Source organism: Lissotriton vulgaris, chromosome 2_1 (genome assembly GCF_964263255.1).
Source record: "Lissotriton vulgaris chromosome 2_1, aLisVul1.2, whole genome shotgun sequence".
Taxonomy (NCBI): Eukaryota; Metazoa; Chordata; class Amphibia; order Caudata; family Salamandridae; genus Lissotriton; species Lissotriton vulgaris.
In genome coordinates, this window is record NC_141687.1 from 1,567,735,661 (window position 1) to 1,567,758,111 (window position 22,451).

Genomic DNA, 22,451 nt, shown 5'->3' on the forward strand with positions numbered 1-22,451 from the left:
CAATGAACTCAAGTTCCACCTGGACAACCCCAGTGACCAGAACACCACCCCCTCCTGGGTAAACTCCCCAACATCATTCTCAAGCAGCTAGTCACTGCAGCAAGACACATAGCAGGACACACGGTCAAGCATGTCGCCTCCCCTAGTCGGAACGTCAACTACAGCCACACCACCGGACTCTCATGAACCGACCATCATTGTATACATCATGCCTTCACCTTGCCCACCGTACACCACCGCCTTCATCGCCCCCCCTCGCAGCTGGATCAAGGCCACCGAAGAATCTCTCGTCAACTCCCTCTGCATCACCATTTTGTCATCTCCAACTGTGCTGACACCTTGGAACCCCTTGAAAACGGCACTGCATCAGTACTGATGCAGTGCCACAGGGATAGGCTGACCCCATGCATTGATGGAGTTGCGTCATGGTTCTGACATGACTGCCTCAATTCGTCAGGATTCCAGATGTATCTGTCATTACTTGCTTCATGGGGCACAGTCCAGTGAATACAGCACATTCATGGTGTCGCAAGACGGGGATTGTGAAAAGTGTTGCAATGCTGTTGTGTCGCTGCGCTGCAACACTTTTCATGACTGAGGCCCAGGAATGCACACTATCTTATTGAAAAGAGGCCCCAAGTGTTATATCCATTTTTAAGACTAGCTATTTTCTGGTCCTTAAAAGCTGCCACTAACTGCAGTTAGTGTCAGTTTTTTTGGTCCTTCAAAGTTCAGGAATCCCCTTGTAAATATCACAAAGTGGGATTAGCTGCCGTTTTTGCAAGGGAACGGCTCCCTTGCAAGTCATTACCGCTAACAGAAATGGCGATCTTTAGAATGGACGTTTTCGCAATAAAACTGCTGCTAACAGAGGTTAGCGGCAGCTTGTACATAAGGCGATAGAAATCTTGCTGCAAAACTGTTGGAAAAGTGCCACTAAGGCAGCGTTAACTCCTTGTACATATGCCCTTCAATGTTTGTTCTCACAACAGACATGATTTAGACTGAGTAGACTTCAAGTTAACTGGATATAAATGTGGGTGCACATTTTCAAACGCGGATCCACATTCACCTGCTAAGGATGGAAAATTAGGTGGAATGCATGCAATACTTTGCAGGAATCGAAAACCAGTGCATAATTACCAGCCCTTTCACCCTGTCAGCCAGTTTATAGTCCGTGACGGATAGGTGGCCGAAGAGGCCAATTTCAGTTTATAAAATGGCTGCCTTGAGCCAATCAGTAGGACGTAACCACCAAGACTTTTTTTTTATTCATGTTTTGCAATTAGTTAGAATTACTGGAAAAGCCTCAACAGAAAGCTGTTTCTACAGTTCTCTATAGCTGGCATCACCAATCAGAACAGATCTCTTTAGTTGGAACCTTCTGATTTGCTCATGGCAGCCCATTTACAACAGTGTGAAGCCCACTTTTCAATGTACTTTCTTTCAGTTCAGTGAGGTATGAGACATCTGAACACAAGCAGTTTTCTTATTTTCAAGGAAGAAATATGCCCCTTTTTCTCGTCTGCTTGTAAATGTAAAGCTGATTTACGCATGATATTTTTGTCCACGTTCCGTTCAATGGGTGAACTAAAAGCAATTCAGACTCCATTTCTTTCACATTTCAGCAAAAAAATGCGCCCACCTCACATGGAGACAAAGAAATTCATATTCATAGTTTTTCCTACATTGAGTCTATCTATAGGGCACATCTGGGCCCTTTAAACTTCTTAGGCACCATATCCAGTGTCAAATGCCCAGTATTCAGGAACTGTGAACCATTGCCAGTAGACAAGGCTCTTAATATGGCTCATGGCGAGGGAACAGCAATTCAATCTTTTCCCCACCCTACAACACAATTGCTCCCCTCTCTTGCTAGAACCTGCTTTCTGATATGTTTGGCTGCTACATTTGTAAGCCATTGCATTATTTCTGTTCCATCCTTTGGAATGTGCTTTGCTTGAATACGCTTATGATTAAAATGTATATTAACCTAAGCATTGTATAACTGTGGGACGGGTAGTAAGACAAATAGTGACTGTCATTTGTGAGATTACGAGTGCAGCCTTTATTATTATTACAATTATTATTTTTATTAATATTGGTGTTCTTACAGAAGAACAGACCTGCCCAAGCTCATGTCTGTCTAGTGAGCAAAGTGCAATGCATTACCAGAGACTTTGGTTCCTAATAAGAGAAATGCGGGCATTATTACTAGATACCTTTGAGCTCACCAAACTTCAAAGTCACTTCTAATTGCCATTCGATACAAAGTTGTGAAGAGCATGCAGCCTCATTCTGATGTTGCTTTTATAATCAAGGATTCTTGAAGCTTTGAAGTGGAGGGATCATTATATCCATATTGTTCAATGTGTAAGCTCAGTACATTGCCTAATGTTAACTTTATCTCATTGCAAAGAATCTCCTATTCATGTGCAACTGAAGCAGAAATGTTTGTCCTTGGCAAACCAAAGAGCCCCATAGATACTTGACAAGACATCGAAAAGAGCTATAATGATGCTCTAAACAGCACAATACAGTGTCTCTGGTTACAATGTGTGTATGGAGACTCAGAGCTTTTAACATTTTAGTTTTTATTCTGAATGCATTGATACAGAGTGAATGGACAACCTTCTTATAACGGAGTATGTTTAGCAATAAAATGCTCTCTAACTTTTAATCTGAGTTTAGAAATTACTGGTGCACAAAAATGCTAAGTAGGTCAAATGTTTTTCAATTTGCTCAATGCTTTCACCGATATCCATCATAGTGAACTTGATTCTAAACACATAAATGTTTGTCTTCCTTCATAGACTCTGCCTTTGCTTATTCCAGTGCTTAATTTGAGCTGGTGGTTGCCGGTGAGGCCACTAGCACTTATTTGTGGGGAAAGACGCTTTTTCCGCATCAGATAATTACCGAGAACAAGAGAGAGAAAAACACATAGGGCCTCATTAGGGAGTAGTCTTTGTTTTCCGACCCATACATAAACCCCTGTTTACTCATGGTTGAAATGTATTGAACGTATCTGAAAATGATCGGTGCGTGAATTAACTTAAGGCTCCTTAAATTTCGTCAGCTCAAACCTGCCGGAATATAACAGGTATGTACTGTATCATTATTTATCAGGTGTGCTAAATAGCACCTATAATCATAATCAGGGCCACAAATTGGAATAATGGAGGAAGAGAAAGACTGAAAAACCGTCACAAACCGAGCAGCAGGATCCTGCAAGAGTGTGATAAAGGACCTGTAAATGTAAATGTACATATATAGCGCAAATCACCAACCCTGTATGTAAGCGCTTGCTTAGGGAACCCATCCTGGTATTCCCCTGTGAGATAACCCCAGCAGGGTATCCACAAGGTGAAAGCCAGACATCCCACCGCAAGGGGCCGTTGTGGAGATTAAGCAAGCTACTGCCCAGAGTCGCAGAGTGTGAACCCATGAATCAAGTAGGCACCAGAGCGAGAATTGTCGAGTCCGTGGACAATTTAGGACTCAAGACCCCAACGAGCCAGAAATTGAACCCTGGTCCTGGGCTGACCTCTGCTTCCAGGTCTACCTCCTCTAACCAGTGAGCCACACTTCTCCACTGGAAGTAGTTTAAGACTATGAGCCTCAGTATTCAGGGCACCAACGTTTAATTGCACCGACCACCAGCTACTGAGTACAACTTTGGGCACCTGCACTCTTTTCTTTACAAATTAAGCACTGACTTCATTCTATGTACCGTCTCATTTTGGGGTATGAGTTAAAAAAAGATTTTATATGATAATTTCCTAAAATAATAAGAATAATTGCAAACCCATTTTTAGAACAGTTATATCCTCTTTGCGCGTCTTTTGAAAATATCTACATTTCAGCGGAATTAAAACCTGAGATGGGTCTCGCTTCCTACTCCCAATTTCTACTGCATCCGCAGATAGAGGGATTCCAACTTTTTGCATGTGATTGGGGATAGGGTCAAGCAACTTTGTTCCTCTGAGGTATGATGCAGGAGGAGAGGAAAATGAGAAGTGACTAGTCTAGATTTCATGTCTTTGTACCTAAGACCCGCAAAAACAGTGGCCATTTTGCAATGATGGATGTTTTATCCTCCATACATTACTTTCAATTAATATTGAACGGCAGAGCAGAGAAGAGGTGCCCACTTAACATTTTTAGTAAATTGAAAACAAAATAAAAGAAAATCACGATCTCACATGATCAAAAAGTGTTGAAATTAAATGTCTTTATAGAAAAGCATTGTTTCAAAGTCCTATACAATCGATGTTCAATTGTGTATTTCGTCTCCACACATTAATTTCTCTGCCCCTGTTTCTGTCAGTCATGCATATTTCACATTCAACCATTTACTACAGCAAACCGTGCTTATTTCTGGAAAGATAATTTTTCTATTTATGTCTCAGCCTTCTGAAACACAAAGGTAATCATGCTTTCAAACCTGTCTCTAGGTCCTATCTCCTATTTTCTGTTAACTTTCATAACATTGAATTATTTTCATGTGATTTATGTCATGCCCTTGTGCAGCTGTTACAGGATTCTCAATGCTCACTATACTGAATAAATCCAAAACTTGTAATAGTTACAATTATCAAAGATTTGGAAAATATGTATAGTTATGGATAATAATGTTTATGCAAATATTAATGAAATACACCAATAAAATCAAAAATTGTTGAAAAATCTATTTTAGGCAGGAACTTTACCCAGAGACAGAATACTTTTAGGACAAAAGCAGGGCCCTTCACAACCGGACAAGGGATCCACTAGAATTGTCTTGACATCTTCTTCTCTTCATTTCAAGGGCACCTCATGATGTATGTGGCATAACAGACATGCCAAGCAGGATTTGACACTGTGCTGTCAAAAGGAGGCACACAGACCCCATCCTGCATGTTTAGTTGAACTCAGAGGAGTCATCTTTACTCATTCAGCCTATTGTTTGATCCTGAATGACATTTCACATGTATTCCAAACCTAATCAAGGCTGAGCAGAGGCTAAGAGTGGGCAGAGGCTCATCCTAATCATCTTCTTGACAATTTAGGTAGTTATTTTATGTTAGAGGATATATACAGTGCATGGCTTCCCAACCCGACTAGGCGTCCCAGCGCTAAAAGATCCAGGACGCAGGCATTGCTGGGAGATGAGTGAAGGAACGAGGCAGAAGCACGACCACAGCGTAATTCTGAACATATCCAGTTCTGGAATAGACCAGCGACATTGCATGCCCGTTCAAAGAACGTTTTAAAACTATATGAGATACACGAAAATCGGGAAAACGCCTGACAAACTTCAAAGAAAGAAACCCCAAGACAAGGAGCTCCTAAGTCAGGAGAGAGAAGGCTTCAAGAACAAAATTTCCAGAAGCAAAGTACGATATTAAACAGACCCCATCCTGGAACGTCTCCCACACGACTTTAAGGATACGGTGTAACCATCCGTTCCTCGAAACCCCAGAAAAGAGAAGTCCTGAGGAAGGTGCCACAAAATCAACTGTACAGCACCGAAACGCGTCGACGCACTGTTTTTTGTTTAAAAGAATCCAGTCAGGGCCGGGTAAAACTTTAGATGGGTATTTCATCTTTCCACTAAAGCTTTATAGTAACAGAATTGGTTCAGGCCATTGAATCTGGTTAAATACAGTGGCAGAGATATCTGGTGGGCCACATATGCATTAGGGGTTTTTGTGATTATATGTAGTTTGCCGTCTATTTACTGTGAATATGCTTTAACTGTGTCTCTATTTATCGTGTACCGCAATATTGTGTTTGTGTAACATTGTTGAATATTTATTTTTATCCCTCCAACGTACCTTTTCCTTGGATTTTAAACTGTATTGCAAAAATTGTATGAATTTGCTTTGCTTTTTATTGCTTGATTGTTTGTAAATTGTAATAAATATAGATTGTTAATGATTCTATTTCTTTGTGGAAACCTATTTTTATATTCGTTTAAATACCCACTGCACTCTGTGACCTTTTCTTCTTAAATAGGAAAGGCCAATAGTTATCGGTCGACCAGTTGACTCCAGGGATTCCCCCTTTTGACTAATTGCTGGAAGATGAGCATGGAGACTGTAATATTAGTTTGGGAAGATCCAGGTTTTTATGGACTTTCTATAGGACACACGTAAGCAGGTCCATAGTGTATCTGGCAGCACTTTGAAAGAGCGCCCCCCAGCTTGTGTTCTATTGACTTGGGGGATGCATGCTAAGCACAGATGCGCTGATCGCAACATGTGTCGTGGTGAGTATGGCACAAGTAGGCTGGAAGTGTACATTTCTAAAGGGCACTTATCCTTAATATTGATTACAAATCGGACTTCAACATTGAAATTAATTTTTTAATAGCAATTAAAAATAGTTGGGTAAATATTTTTCTCGGTTGTCCCTTTTGTGAGATATCAGGATTAGTATTTTAATCTGCACTCTGGTTTTCTACATAGCACAGCTAGTCCTGCCACAGTGAAATTAGCTTTTAGGGTCTTGTCACTGCCGGGGCTTGGTATCATTTTTTTTCTGCATGCCCCACGTCAGAAAATTCCTGTTTCTGGCCCTTTTATGAGGTCAGCCATTTTTTTCTTCCAGATTTCCTTACTGTTTTTTGACTCTGTTCACCGGAACTTTGCTAACCCGGCCCCTGTGCATGTACACCGATCCTTAAAGTATATTGAAATTGGCTTTAGTCCAAATTAGCAAATTTAACCTACCAATAGGTCCCTAGTATATGATGCAAAATGTACCCAGGCCCAGTAAGTTAAATGTTGCTAGTGGACTGCAGCGCATATTATGCAACCATTAAAGTGACAATGGAAAACGTGATTTTAGGCCTGCCGCTAGTAACTTTGCTGTCCAGGTTTATACTGCAAATTCAACCTGTAAAAATCGCCACTTTTGACAGGCCTAAACCATCCTTTTAAATATTATTAAGTCATCCCTCAGAGGCCTTAAATGCGCAAAAGGCAGGTTGTATGATATTTAAAAAAAGGGCACGTAAAGTTTAATGTTGAACACATCCTTCCACAAAAATTCTCCAAAAGCTATATTCACTGTTGCAGGGCTAGCTGTTTCATAGTAAAGCTTTGGGAAACAGTATTAAATGTAGATATTGTTATCCCTGCCTAGGAACCAGATAAAACGTTAATTATTGGACTTTTTAAATAGTTATTGCAAATCTAATTTACTGATAAAGTAAGATGTGTACTATATATTTTTAAGAAGGTACTTTTAAAAAGTCAACTTCAACATGGGTAAAACCTCTTGAAGCCCATTTGCCTGATCTTCCAACTGTCACCCAGTTGCTGAATATATCCTTGATGAGGTATACATTGACTCACATTGCTGAGACAAAGGACTTGAGTGTAGGTGGAGGCTGACCTTCCTTTGATAAGATGGTCTGTGGGATGTGCCCAGCTCCTTGCGTATCTCCAAAAAATGCCCAATTGCTGGTGAATGTAGCTTCTCCTAGCCAGCTAAGCTCCAATCTCAGTGGCTGAAGAGCTGTCCCCAGAACCACTTTTGAGTGTTCACAGAGGACAAACTGCTCACCTGACCTGGCCACACTTCTAGGGTGGGCACAGAAGCTTTGGCCAGATGAAGGTCGCTTCTGATATGCATTTAGAAAGAGAGGGGCAATGAGGGATTATTTGTTGCAGGGCTCACAGGAACTGCTACTGAAGTGAGTAGGGTTACTACTGGGAACCTTTTCCCTATTGAGTAGGGAGGGGTCAGGAGTCACCCTCACACGCAAGGGAGTACCAGGCTTATACGTGGCAACCTGGGCACCATCTTTATAACACTAAGTGAGCCTTGGAACACAAAATGGGCTCTGCGCCTGCTGATGAGACCTCTCAGGAGAACCCTAAGTGCTATACCTGTTCCGACTTCTACCCAGGACAAAGAAATGGACCTTAAAGGTCAGCTGGCTGACATCATGTTAAAGAATACACAAAAGAAGGGGTGAGAATACGGACTCACCTACCCCGAAACCCCTGTCAATACTTAGTCCACCACAAGGAGTAGGGAGTAAGAAAAAACGTAGTATATAATATCTTGTTATACTACCCTCACTCACACAAATGTGTGACATGCTTCATCATAGGGCTGCTTACAATACACCCCGGCGTAGCCATGCACATGGTTGGACAATAGGGTGGGGGAAGACAATACAACACAGGGGAAGATAATTTCTATCAGAGTAGCTGGGAACGACGGAAGTGAAAGTGCAGTGGTGTGTGAGTTAAAACTAGCTCGGAAGTGTCGCTGAGCCTACGACTTTATTCATGGATCCTCCGGCCAGGGTAAAAAACATGAAGGATGATGGTGATTGAGAGATGCAATGTGCTCCTAACACCCTCCTTTACTGCCAGATGGGTGACATGTTTCGGCCGTGTGTATGTGCCCCACATATAGGGTCACGCCGGCCTTCCTCAGGACTCTACCTGTCCCAGTGGTTTAATACTCTCACCTCCTGTTGAGATCAGAGGGTGCTTAGAAACCTGTAGTTTTGTGTCAAGGAATTTCATCTACATGAGTAGTGGGATTTCTAAAAGAGAAGAAAAAGGGAACAACAGTGTAATGAGAGAGAAAAGAGAAGAAAACAAGCAGTTAGGAGTAAACGTCTCCTTAGTACTTCACATACTACATGCATAGTAAACTTATCTACACATAAGTACACTCTAGTGTATCAATCAGTGCCCACCAGAGATCTACTGTTAAAATATCAGCTTTGCATACATCATGCTGTAGTCAAAATCTCCACAACCACTACCCAGTAGGGTTCTAATGCGTGCCTACTCACCAAGTTTCACCCTATTTCGAGTTTGAACTGGCGGTGGGCAAGAAGAGACCCCCTCTAGTTACACTCTTTATTGCGGGAAAAAAGAAAATCATAAGGCGAGATATCATTATGTCAATAATCACCACATGTGATATGGTACATGAACACAGTAAGGAGAGGCCAAATATGTTAGCCAATAGTTGTCCAGTCTATACAAGGGTGTCACTGTTAGCCTAACAAATCTCATAGTAGTATTATTCAAGATAGCTTTTGGGGGCTACAGATTCCACCTGTTTCGCGCAGAGTGCTTTACTATGACCGACTCAGCTAACAGGTACCAGATCAAAGGTTAAAGAGCACATGCCTAGTGCAGTAAGCCACAAATGCCATGCTCCACATAGTTGATCACTGTGGACTGTTAAAGGCGACATGGCATAAGAAATAATCATGTTGCAAAGCCCCCAACGTGACTGCATAACAAAGTTATAATGGAATGGTAGTAAGAAGAATTGACAAAAAATGTGCACCCAATGTTCCCCCCGCACCTTACTACTCCAAGGGAGGTGCTCCTCTAAGACTGCTCGCCACCGTCCCCCATGTAGGACAGTGGCGGAGAAGGCTAGCACTGTGCGTTTTATCCATATTGTTCAGGATACCAGTTGTTCCAGTCATGTGACTCGTGTGGGATGTGTGGTGACTTGTGGAGGCTTACGGCAGGCCATGATAGCCTACTTCACATATCATGTGACTATCACGTAGGGTTGTCATGGAGTCAGCCCATGTAAACATAAGAAACAGGGCCAAAATGAGGGTGCATCGTCTTGAAAATGGGGGCGAGCAGCCAAACATGAAGACTTATATTATTAAGATACACGGCTGCAGCGTCCCATTAATAATGAAACCGCCTTGCTTAGGGTAAGGGGACCAAAAGTTTTATGTATAGACTGGATGAGGAGAGCACTCAGTCACTTGTTCCGTGCTGGAGAGAACAGGGGCCAGATTTCACCAGTGCACAAATTATGTGATTGCCCTAAATATCAAGGACATGGCAATAAAATGTCCTATTCCCTATGGGTGGGAGCCTATGTAACCACCTCTGCCAACGGGGGTTGTATCGGGTGAACAGATATCCTTCTCACATAATGTCAGTTGATAAGTGTAAGAAGGTAAAAAATATGTATACTGTTTAGAGTGGTTACCAGTATAATCAGTACAGGTGCTAAAGTAAGATGGGGATATATTACCTATTGAGGGAGTGCCAAGGGATATCGTCATTCAGGCCCACCTGATGACTCTTAAGGCGAAACACCCAGTTTTGTTCTCTCAGTAGGAGGGCTCTGGTTTTATCCCAAATGGATGGGTTCAATCTAGGTTTCTCAATGACAGTCCAAGTTAACTCTTCGGTGGTGTGACGTCTCTCAAGATAGTGTGCAGTGAGTTATATGTTGGACCTCATGCATTTTATTGTGTTACGGTGTTCCATGATACTTGTCTTAACCTTGTGGTTCGTCAGGCCAACGTACTGCATGCGGCATGGACAGGTAATGATATATATAACACCCTCAGAGTTACAATTGGTCTGTGACCTTTGTTCCCATGGGTAGGTAAGTCCCACATCAATGGATTTCGTGTTATTGGTTAGGTGGCATGCGTTGCAGGAGCCACACCGTGAATGACCTTGTACAGGTGGAAGTTGACCACATGCCACAGGTCTCCTGATAAGAAGCCGGGTCTGGTTTGTACTAACACACTTTCAAGTTAGCACTTCTTTTAAAGGAGAACAAGGGTTTCTCAATATTCAGCCAATTGGAGGTAAGTATGTTCCAGTGTTTCAGTATCACTTGTCTGATTCGGTGAGAGGCTGTGTTAAATGTAGTAACACATACTGGTTTGTTAATGTCAGGTCTGACAGTTTTCTCCAAAGGATTATACCTGTTAGCATTGGTGTCTCTCTTCCTAGCTTTCTTGATGGTGCGTTCTGGATATCCCTTTAGTTTGAGTTTATTAGAGAGGAGGGTCGCTTCCTCTGTAAAACTCGATTTCTCTGTGCAATTCCATCTAAGCCAGAAGAATTGTCCTACTGGCAAGTTCTCTCTGAGTGATTTAGGGTGCAAGCTAGCATAAGCAAGAAAGGCATTCTTATCAGTGGGTTTATGATAGACTCTTGTTTGAACTGTTCCTTCCTTAGGTTCAACTATGAGGTCCAGGAATGGTAACCCTGTTTTTGTTACAGTAGATGTAAAATGGAGTAAGGGGTTCCTATTGTTTAACCAGTCCAGGAACTGGGTGACTTCATAACCCTTCCACGTCGATAGCACTTCATCAATATAATGATGCCACAATGTTCTCTGTCCATGTGCATAGTGGGTCATAAATAAAGTTTCTTTCAAACGCACCCACTTACAGACCCGCCAGGCTCGGGGCAAAGGTGCTGCCCATTAGGGTCCCGCAACCCTAAGTAGAGGGTCCCTTCAAACTCGAAGCAATTCTTCGTTAGTGCTATCTGAGCTAGGTTCAAGATGAAGGCACAAGGTGATTGATAATAGCAATTACATTTCATTTCATCACCTGCACAAAACAACTTCTGTTGTAAACAGATTAAAAAATAATAATAATGTTTATACAGACGGCGCAACACAAAATTATAAACCTCTATCTTTACCCCCTCTTGCTAACACGATTAGATAGTGAAATTGATCCTAAGATTGATCCATATAAGGCTATTGGATCAATCTTAGGATCAATTTCACTATCTAATCGTAGAAGTTGTTTTGTGCAGGTGATTAAATGAAATGTAATGTTGTATTATGTAAATTGTTTTTAATTGCGACCATTGTTTGATGTATACTCTTTCGGGATCTTTTTCGAAATTTTAACTGCCATAAAAAAATAAATTTTGTGTATTTAGAAATAAAAACATTGAAAGTGCTACATTTTGGTCTGAATATACTAACTAAGGGAGTGGATCTAATAAGAATTGGGGGAATAAGAATGAAAGAAGTGGTGTGAGGACTGATACAGTTTGTTTCCAGGGATTTTCCCTTAGGCTTTAATTGAGAGATCATTATGTTAATAATCACCACATGTCAAGATATGGTACATGAACACAGTAAGGAGAGGCCAAATACGTTAGCCAATAGTTGTTCCATAATGTGCTCAAAGTCTATACAAGGGTGTCACTGTAGGCCTAACAAATCTCTGAGTAGTATTAATCAAGATAGCTCATATTAAGCCACATGAACACAAAAGCTGCAAGAAGCCCCCTTTCCTGAAAAGCCAAGCTGACCAGTTTTAACTGGAACTTCCCTGTACCCTGCAGACGCATTCTGTTGGAGTGAGTGCTGAACCGCAAGTGCTGTTCCGAAGGTTCTGGAACCCATGACTGTTGTCAGAGGGTACTCCTAGTGCCTACCCCTGAAAGTTGAAAGAGCGCTAGACATGAAGTGGGAGTTATTTATCGCATGAACATTGTTATCAACAAGATGAGTTTAGGGTGGATCTGAGATGAGGTACTGAGATCTTGTGCAATAGCAAATGCTGATCGTTTATCTACATGATTAATGTTTAGCATTTGTGCTCAGTACTCCCTGCATTTGTGCTCAGTACTCCCTGCATTTGTGCTCAGTACTCCCTGCACTACATAGTCAGGACATCATCGCATGCCTGCCTGAGAATCTGCCACAGGAAACAAAGCAATACCTCATGCTGGCACAAAAGCTTGTATAATAGCGAGGCACTATGACATATTTGTAATGATATTTGTCAGCCAGACTGAGTTCTGGATGAAACTGATGAATAGGAAGAATATGAGAGTGCCTTGCCTTTCCTGTAGCCTTCAGATGTTAGGTAGATATAACTATTTTGCCTGCCTTTTTCTTGGGACAGCTATTGCCCTCTTGTGAACATTAGGCAAGGATTGTTGATAATGGTCCACTTAAAAAGTCCAATGCCCAATCCAGGCTTTGTCTGAAAGGGCAGAAGAATAAAACTTTTTAGCATACCATGTCAAATACGTTTTGTAGAATATTGCTGATGGTGTACTTTTACTTTCAAAAGTCTCCCATTTATAGAATTGGATATTGTTACTTCACATGCCCAGCGCTATTCAATGCAGAACGTCTAATGTCACCTGAGTGGCACTATCTGAGAATTGGTCTCTTGATATACTAGTGCTAAGCACTTCAATCGTTAGGATTACATTCCTTTCTTAGATGCAGCCAATTTTTAGCATTCTTTTGTATCCACTCCTTTGGATGATATAGAGCCTTTTCAAAAAAGACTGTTAAAAAGCACTTTAGAAAAATAAAGTCATCAGTCTGTCTTCAGGTTACAAGAGAAACATTATTGAAGCAGATACATTCATATAAAGGAAAGATTCTTTATTATAAAAGTACACTTTAAGCATGCAAAGTTCATAGACTTCCACACGATACTCTACTGTCATCAGCATCCCCAGTGGGATAAAGAAAGATAGCATGTGTTTGTATAATATCTTTTCCTGCATGTCATAACTTTGTAGATTACTCAAAATCAAGTTTCCCTTCCAAGCAAGGTGTAAATAACTGGAGAAAGCAATAGATATCGAACACATTGGATGCATTCCTGCTATTTAAAACAGGATATGAAGTTTCAACAAAGTTGTTAGTACAGATGAAAATGTAAAGAACTGCACCTGGAATATGTGGAACATAAGACTAACCAAAGTGTATAATGATTTCACAATGCTAGCTTGTAGGCCGTGGCAGTTCCAATGGCAGAGTGGGATCTCAGTGTGTGTGAACTTGTTTAGAAATTATATGAGTGCACAATGCTAGTAATATATATTTTAGGCTCTGTGTGTGACATCTTATCTGGTTCAGCGTGGAACCTCACAGTGTGTTCTAAGTAGAACCTCTCTATGTAATGAGGTTCTGCAGTTGTCAGTTACTCACTGGCTGTTGATGGATGAGGTGAAGAAGTCAGACCAGCACTTGCCTTTATGAGAGTTTGTATCTTCTTTATGTGGTTAACACCACATTCATTTGGCGACTTGTGAATCTGTGGTCATAGTTCAGTAATTTCCCTTGCTTTTCCTAGTGTTGGTACTTATAAATACAGATGCATTACCAGAAGGATATGGAGTCCATAGTTCCTTTTTACGTGTTGCACCAACGCATGGCTTTTCAAATTAACAGGTTAGGCTTTGATTATTTTTTGGTAAAATCTAGTTGGAATGGTATGAGTTTCTAGCAGGTTTTCCAGGTTAGAGTGTGCTGGTATGTAAACAGTCACATTGCACCATGCACATAGTGGGAATATCAAAAGGGTGTTGGTTCTCCTGTCATAATTCTTTTTTAAAAATGTATTTAAAGTCAGATATGTTCCATATATAATATTAAAAATATTCAGATTTCTAAACATGTGGGATTAGCCCCAGATATATAGAGAAAAGGAAACGAGACTAAAGAAAAATAATGCAAGCTACAAGATTTTAAATATAGTCTACAGCATGAAAATGACAAGAAAAAAGCATAATTAGAGCTTTGGGCAAACCCAGTTCAGACTCCTAAATTTGTTGAAAGCAAGCCCACCATTCAACGACCTTTTGGGCAGTGGTAGAAACCCATGACCTGGCAAAACACAGCCGAGCACAGGCTATCATTATTGACATCAATCACTTGATACCCCACATCATACTCAAATTTAACTCCTATCAGCATCTCTTTAGGAGATAATGAAACTTTAAAGTCTAAGCCAGGTGACATTAACTTGATTGCACCAGCCCAGAATTCCTGTACAGTGGTGGGCATGGCAGGTACTCCAATTGTCTATCGCGGTTCCCAATGGATTTAAAAGTAGCCGTTCCCATCTCCTCAACATTGGTAACTTCTTGTTGCAGCTCCACAACTCTGTGGTAAGACTAGTACATTTTCCAGACAATTCGAGCAATGATTGCTGCATTTTCATAATATCCACACATGACTGGGTATAATGCTATTGTGCTTCAGACTGCTGAGCCTAAGGATGTGCACAATTGCCATCAGAGATGGTTCTTGAGAATCTTCTTCTGTGGAAACTTCTTAGGAGACAAATGGTGTAGAATGGCCAGAGGAAGTACTGCAAGATGTGTCAGGGTTGAGCCGGGGTCAAGAGTAGAATGGTTAATAGGGGACTGGTGCTCTACATACTGTTTGCCCTAGAATGAACTGCTGACAGACCGGAGATAAGTGCTTTTATCTCTCCCTTTGCCATAACCCACTTCCGTAGTGGGCTACTGCTAGCACGAGACTCACCAGCCTTGCTTGCCAGCTGTAGATTTAGAGACTTGCCAGATTGTACAGATCTGAACGGCTCCAAAAGCGTCCTCTTAGTATTACCCTGGCCCTTCTGAGAGGGTTGTCTGCCCCCCCGACCATGCACTATATCCATGCCAGATTCTTGAGATCCTGACACGCATCCGATGGGATTTTGCCAATGTTGCCATCAAGGCGGTGATCAGATGCATGGGAATAACCAGAGGGCTCAAACAAAGCATGTGATGTAGTGGTAAATCAGAATCTCCTGCATGATGTGATGTTAGGATCTAGAGGACTAGCTCTGATATCCCAATTAGCAGCCCCTGTTGAACCCACAACTGCACTCTCATTTTCGCCCAAAGTATCTACAGGTGTACCCACTGTTTTAGGTTCCCCATACAAAGCCTGAGTATATGCCGGGGAGAGCTGTTCTTTGTCCTTTCCATGAGGGCGCAAAGTGTGTGGCCCACTAAAACATTGATGCCGGGAGTTGATTCTTTGTTGCAGACCAGAGCCGGAGAAGAGGGGGCGGCCATGAAACTTCCTCTGTTTGTAGCTGTTGCCATTAGGACCTCTGTTAGCAATGGCTCTTCACCAAAGGCTGAATGCAGTGTGGTATCCCTTAGTGTTTACTTTAGATATAGTTTTTCACAGCACTAGATCGGAGTAATTTCAGTATGGGAAACCCGACCTGTGATACAGCCGGGTCAGAAGCTGATGCCTGAGAGCTACCCTCCCTCTCCTCCATCTTATGTTGCTCCTGTATTTCTATGTTGCTCTCCTTTGCAGCATTGTCAGTCCCCTGCTCAGCCTGGAGCAGCACTGAAATCCTATGGAGCCAGATAGTAAAGACCATACAGACACCAGCTGCAGAGCTGCTGCATTTACTCTATGCATGTTCTCATATAGATTAAAAAATCTCTCTCAGCCAGTTAGAATGAACCCTTACTCAGCCAGCAGAATCCGTAAGAAGATTGCAAGCCGGTATTGTGGACGATGGCAGCCAGTGAGCATGGAGATTTGTACATTAAACATTTAACTTTTGATATAAAAGCACTTGTGAAAATTAATTTGTTGAGTGTACACTGCTGGGCACTGGGTTTCTATCTCATGGCACTTCACAAAGTTAGCCCTGGACTGCACTAACCCGTTTATCATGAGAGTTAAATAGTAAAAGGAATGCTTGGTTCCCAGTTTGAGGGTCTACTGTATTTTGGTCCATGAACATCAGAAGTAAAAGGCATCCATTAATACAAATAAACCGAGTAACGTTTGATTGCCCTGGTACCCCTGCAACAAATTACTCCCTGTAGCAGTTTTGAATGTTTGGAGGCGCACGTATGTGGGAATGTTTCTGCATATAATTTTAGATGTTATGATTGCTGTCACATTTTAGTTAAGTGGCCTTTCTACCAGTGTGAGGATCTTTTTGAACATTTTAGAGGAGATGGAGACTAGGTTGATCATGATGGTGGAGATCTCTTCCTCACAGTGCTCCATTAGCTTGGAATAGTCAGAGCTATGTTTTGTTGCTACTTTAACCAAGTGAATCAAAGAGTCTATGGCCTTTTTGTTGATGTGTGTAAAGTCCCTATTGCTTACCAGTATGGATTTTGGTGTATCATGCAGAAAATATTTTGAGTAAATATGTTGCAGGGAATTAGTAGTGATCTAAGCAAATTCACTAGAAGAGGATTTGAGACGTGTAGGTGCTCTTTCCTAGCAAAGATCATGTGATGTTTGATTCTCCTAGAAACTTCTGATCTCATGAAGGGATTAGTTGATCCATTACTTTAATTAACAAAATTCATTAGCAAAGTTCTTCTCGCCATGATATGGGCCTGTATCTCATGTTGAGCCTCACACATTTAGGAATTGTGCTATTAACCTCTCTGGCACGGCACTGGAGGAATTCAAGGCAATGATCAGCTTGCATTTAAAGGACTGCTTGTGTTTAAGTGCATACTCCCACATGATTTGCCTACTCTGTTAAGGTAGAGAGTGACATGGAGGACGGGCTGATCATATCTGTGAGTGAGAGAGCATAAAGGTGATGATCTTTCATGAGAGCAGATAGACTGCAGCATGAAAAACAGTGGACCTACAGTTTAAGAGGACAGCTTGAATATGATTACTTACTGCTAATTTCAGCTCACTAGAGTAGGACAAGGTGATTCACCTGGGGCTACTTTGGTGAATTAATCTCTAGTTCTGCTTGGACCATTAAGGTCTAACAATAGTGAGATATAGTATCTGAGGCTGTAGAATAACCATGGGTGAAGGGTGTGTTAGAGTTTTAGTGTGTTATTGTGTTTAGTGGAGTTATGGGTTGGGTATGTGTGAGAATGCTCAGGAATGGGTTATTTGAGTGAGCAGTGGAGGGGGGTCCGAAGAGCAGTCTCAAAGTTGGAGTGTGTATAGGAGAATAATCTAAATAGCATGTTGTGTTGGGCCTATCCAGTTTGAAGCTCACATTCATTTACAGGAGTAGATGAAACATATTCAGTTAGATAAGTAGGTGAAAAATTTGCATTTAGTAGAACAGCAGGTGTCTGTAATGCTATTTAGGAGTAGCATTGGCCTGGATGGTCAAGTTTTTTTGAGGATCTGTGCTTTAAAGGAGGCAGTGGGTTATACTGTCTAGAGGTGGTGAGTCCACAGATGCAGGCTGGAATCTTGAACTGTGGTTTGTACACTGAGGGGGGGGGGGAGATTGGCATATAAATGTGGGCCTCTGAAATCAGTCATGTGTATGTTATAGTGCTGGTTACTATGTTGGTTGAAAACTGGGCCATAAGCAGTAGTCAGGGATTGAGGAGAGCTGTCGGTGGAAGATAGTATCTTGATGGTGTCATCAACAGTGTTTTCCCTAGGCATGGTGTGAGTTTTGTTGTCTATAGGCTTGTCAGAATGTGTCCATGCCTTGAGGAAGTGAAACAGAGTGGTAAAGACGGCTGGATCACGACCTTATCATTATCATAAAGATTCATATGTAGATCACATTACTGGTTGTGGTAAACAGCAATGGGAGGTTTTGTCCTGTGTGAGACTTTTGGTTTCTTCAAAACTGAAAAGAGAGGGCAAAAGACATCTGTTAGACCTAGCTTTTCCAGCTGGTTTATCCCCAGACTTTTTGCTTTTTGGTCTCCTGTTTTTGTTGGTTTTAGGACTCACAGCTCTTTATTACTACTGATCAGTGCTAAAGTGCATATGCTTTCTATGTAAATTGTTATTATGGATTAGTGTTTCCATGATTGGCTTATTTGATTTACTATTAAGTCCCTAGTACAGTGCACCATGTGTGCTGAGGGCCCATAAATCAAATGCTGCTAGTGGGCCTGCCACACCGATTGTTCCACCCACACAAGCAGCCTTGCAAAAGGTTCTCAGACCTGCCACGGCAGTGGCTGCATGCAGTCCCTACTGTCATGTCGACATAGCAAGTGCACCTCTTGCCAGGCCCTAGCCATCCCTTTTATTTCATGTGAATCATCCCTAAGGTAGGCCCTAGGTACCACTGTGGGCAGGGTGCAGGTTGTAGGGTGCAGTGTATGTGAAAGGTATGACATGTCCTGGTGTGTGTAACATGTCCGAAGAGTGAACCCCAGTGTAATTTGTTTTTCACTAGGGAAAGGCTCTCTGTCCCATAGGATAGAACTGGAGTTTATTCATAACATCTTATAAGTATAACTTCCCATTGGGACAAGGTAGGAAGGAATATGCATGTTAGAAAATACCACCTTAAAAAAGTGGATATTTTCTTGATTAGCCATCCTGGGTGCCACTGCTGGTTTGTGGATTGACTGTCTGCCTTTGAAGTGACAGGGCCTGGGGATGTGCATTGTCTCAGACAGCCATAGGGGGTGGGGGCTGATGTGTGTCTTTCCTTTCCTGAATGAGTCAGGGCTGGGCTGAACAGATCTGGGCTGCATCTAAGGGAGGGGGAGGAGATTTCATTGCACCTGAATAGGCTGGGTCTGCCTTACACAATGTTGTCTCCACCTCCTGCTGGGAACCTTGACCAGAGAGGACAGAACTGGTTTTGACTGAGCACAGGGCCTCTCTACCACCAGAGAACAAAGAAAAATGGAATACACAAATTAGGGCCTAGACCCCAGAACATTAGACTACTTCGGGACTCAGGAGGAACCTCTGCTAAGAAGAAGTGTTAGGAAAACTCAAGGAGAAGTACTGCCCCTTTGCTGTGCTGTCTGTGGTTTGTCTACAGTGGCTGTTTCTACCAAGGAGGGGATGGAGACTTTGCTGTGTGCTTTGTATCCTTTTTGAAGAAGATCTCCAAGGACTTGAAGTAGAGCTTGTCTCCTGTTCTGAAGTCTCAGGGACACACAGACATAACTATCAGCCCCGCTGAACTTCCTTGCTGGGAGTTCTGACCTGCCAATATGTGCCTGTTCCTATGTTGACCCTTTATGGTTGTTCATGCTGCTGGGAGCTGAAAAAGAGACGCAACTAAAGAAGCATGATGCATTCTCATCTGTTTCCGACGCATATCCGCTGTGCCGCTGAAGAAACTGATGCACCGCCTGCCCGTGGCTGGAGAAGGTGCCGCACACCGAATCCCGTGCACCGATCTAAGCCTTTGTGTCACCGCACCGTACCAATTCCGATGCAGGTCCTTCTGTGTGACTGCAAGAATCAACACATCGTGGGACTGTGGCTGGAGATATCAACGTAGCGCTGTTGCCTCTGCTACATTGAGAACTGATGCATCCCCGAATACCCATGCATCTTACCGGGTCGGCAAGGCTACAACAATGCTGGGGCCGTAGTAAGAAACCAACACATCACCTCCCAGCACAGTAAGAAACCAACACATAACCTCCTCTTCAGTAAGGAACCAACACACCCCCCTCCCCTGCGTGGCAGTAAGGAACCGATGCATCACCTCTCCTGGACTAAGAAACCAATGCATCACCTTCCCTGTGGCTGTTTTTGTTTATGATTGTGATGCATCCAAGGCACTTTGTGCTGAAAGTGTAGCATCTATAGTTTGCTATGGACAGAACTGTCTTTACCTTCTGAGAGTCATATTTTGAATATTGTATGTTGGAGTTTTGTCATTTTGGTCTTGTTTGGTTTAGATAAAGATTAATTATTTTTCTAAACTGGTGTGGTGCCCATTTGTAGTGTTTTCACTGTATCACTGTATGTGTCTGCAAGTGCTTTAAACACTTCCTCTGAGATAAGACTGTCTGCCTATGTCAAGCTGCCAAGGTGATGAGCAGGGGTTATTTTAGAAGTGTATCCCCTTACCCTGACTCGGAAGTAGGGTCCCTACTTGGACAAAGGTAAAAACCATTGCCAACCAGAGACAGTTTTGTTCCTCGGCATGGTGTCAGTTTTGTTGTTTCTAGGCATGTCAGAATGTTTCCATGCCTTGAGGAAGTGAAACAGAGTGATAAAGACAGCTGGATCATAACCATCTCATTATCATAAAGGTTCATATGTAGATCCCATTACTGGTTGTGGTAAACGGATATATGACGGTACAACGCGTACCGTCACAACGCATACCTTTACAACGCGGCCGTGACAACGCAAGTCGTTACCACGACTTGCGTTGGGGGGGCGCGGATTTCGAATAGTTTAATTTACTATTCTAACACCAGTCCCCGTGGACCCTAGGGAAGGTGTTAGGATAGTAAATTAACTATTTTTAGACCTTGACCGCCCTCCAGCGCAAGTCGTGGTAACGACTTGCGTTGTCACAGCCGCGGTGTAAAGGTACCGCGTTGTGAAAACATCGTTGTAAACGATGTTTACCGTGGTAAACAGCAATGGAAGGTTTTGTCCCTTGTTGGAACTTTGATTTCTTCAAAACTGTAGAGCATGGACAGAAGATGTCTGTCTGTCATAAGAAAGAGTAGGTCAGTTTTAATGGTGCCCAATTAGAGACTATAGGCCTCATGTACTATGAATTTGGTCGAAAAAAGTGGTCGCAATTCATCCACCAACTTTTTAGGGCTACTAAATTGTTTTGCAACCCAACCTATATACAATCAGATCCATTCACAAAATAAGCAGTTGGAGTGGTGCCCATTTTTCATAAACACTAATGAGGTAGATTGCAAATTATGAATTATTTGAATGGAGGTCATCACATGGATGGTTGTCTGCTAGAAATATCAGGAATTTTTTTAATTAATAAATATAAAGATAAGTATTCTAAAGATATAACCTCTGGGCTAAAATCAAGTCTTAGGTCAGTATTATTAGGTAAAGTTTATAACTCAAATGTATTTCTCAATTAAGGTTCTTGTACTTTTTGAGGAGATCTAATGGTTCACATCCCTTACACAGCTAACATTTGGATTCAGGTATCACCTCTAGGCTGCATGAAAACCCGCCGCGACCATATGTTCTCAAGATCTACACATGCTAAGGTAATTGTCCTGGGTACCGAGCCTTCCTGGTTATGATTAGATGACTGAAGATGGCTGTAAGCATTCACTTTTAAGGTTTTCAGTATTGTTCCCTAATCCATGGTAATTCCCTCCCAACTTCCTTATGCAGAAACAAATTCCTGCAAAGCCTCACTCACATCGATGTACGCCTAGGTCCTCTCAGTGTGGGGATATGAGATTTGTGTGGATTTTCAATAAAGTTGAACAGGGATATGCCAGTTACATAAAGGGAATGTTTTTGATTAAGAGAGCTCCCATTGGGAATGATTGAAATATTTGAGACTGGGGTCACTTGGTACCCAAAGAATGCTATCAGCCCCAGACCTTTTTGAAAATGTGACACACGTAGAAATGCAGGGTGACGTGGCTTCTGTGAGTTCCAGAATGCTTATTTCACAAGGTCATTTGAATATTAATGTATGGTTAAGAAAGGTCACAAATTCCTCACTTATCTGTGCCAGAAATGTGCAAAATGTCCAGTAAATGGCAAACCTTCTACCATTGAAAGTTCGTAAACTTTCCCTGACAAACATTTACTCACATGTGTCCTTGCCTCTGCTGCCCTTTCATTTTTACATGCTTCTCATGCAGAGGGAAGCATAGTGATATGAATTAGCTGTCCACAACAAAAGAAGAAATGATTCATGATGTAGTGGGTGGAAGCAATCTCTTTATCCATCTGCATAAATTTGCATCAGATGAGCTCATGATATCACCTGGTAAGGAATTGAGGCAGACAATTGAAAATGTTCATGATTTGCAGACACTTGTTTTATTATGACATCAAGAATGCTCATTTCTGTTTCACAGTGAACGATTAGCATGTGTCTGCTTTCTTGTTCTTATAGTTCTGTATGTTATCGTTATTGTACATGTTGTTATTTTATTCACTGTTTGTATCAACTTTATTTAGTTATTGTAAAGTAAATTGAGAGAATGCACTATAGCTCAACATAAAAGAATATG

At 41.9% G+C, this 22,451-nt stretch overlaps 1 protein-coding gene across 1 annotated transcript in view; it reads left to right on the forward strand.

Moving 5' to 3' along the window:
* THSD7B (thrombospondin type 1 domain containing 7B) overlaps window positions 1-22,451 on the forward strand; it is a 1,756,834-nt gene that overhangs the window by 491,386 nt on the left and 1,242,997 nt on the right. The gene's annotated exons all lie outside the window — the stretch shown is intronic.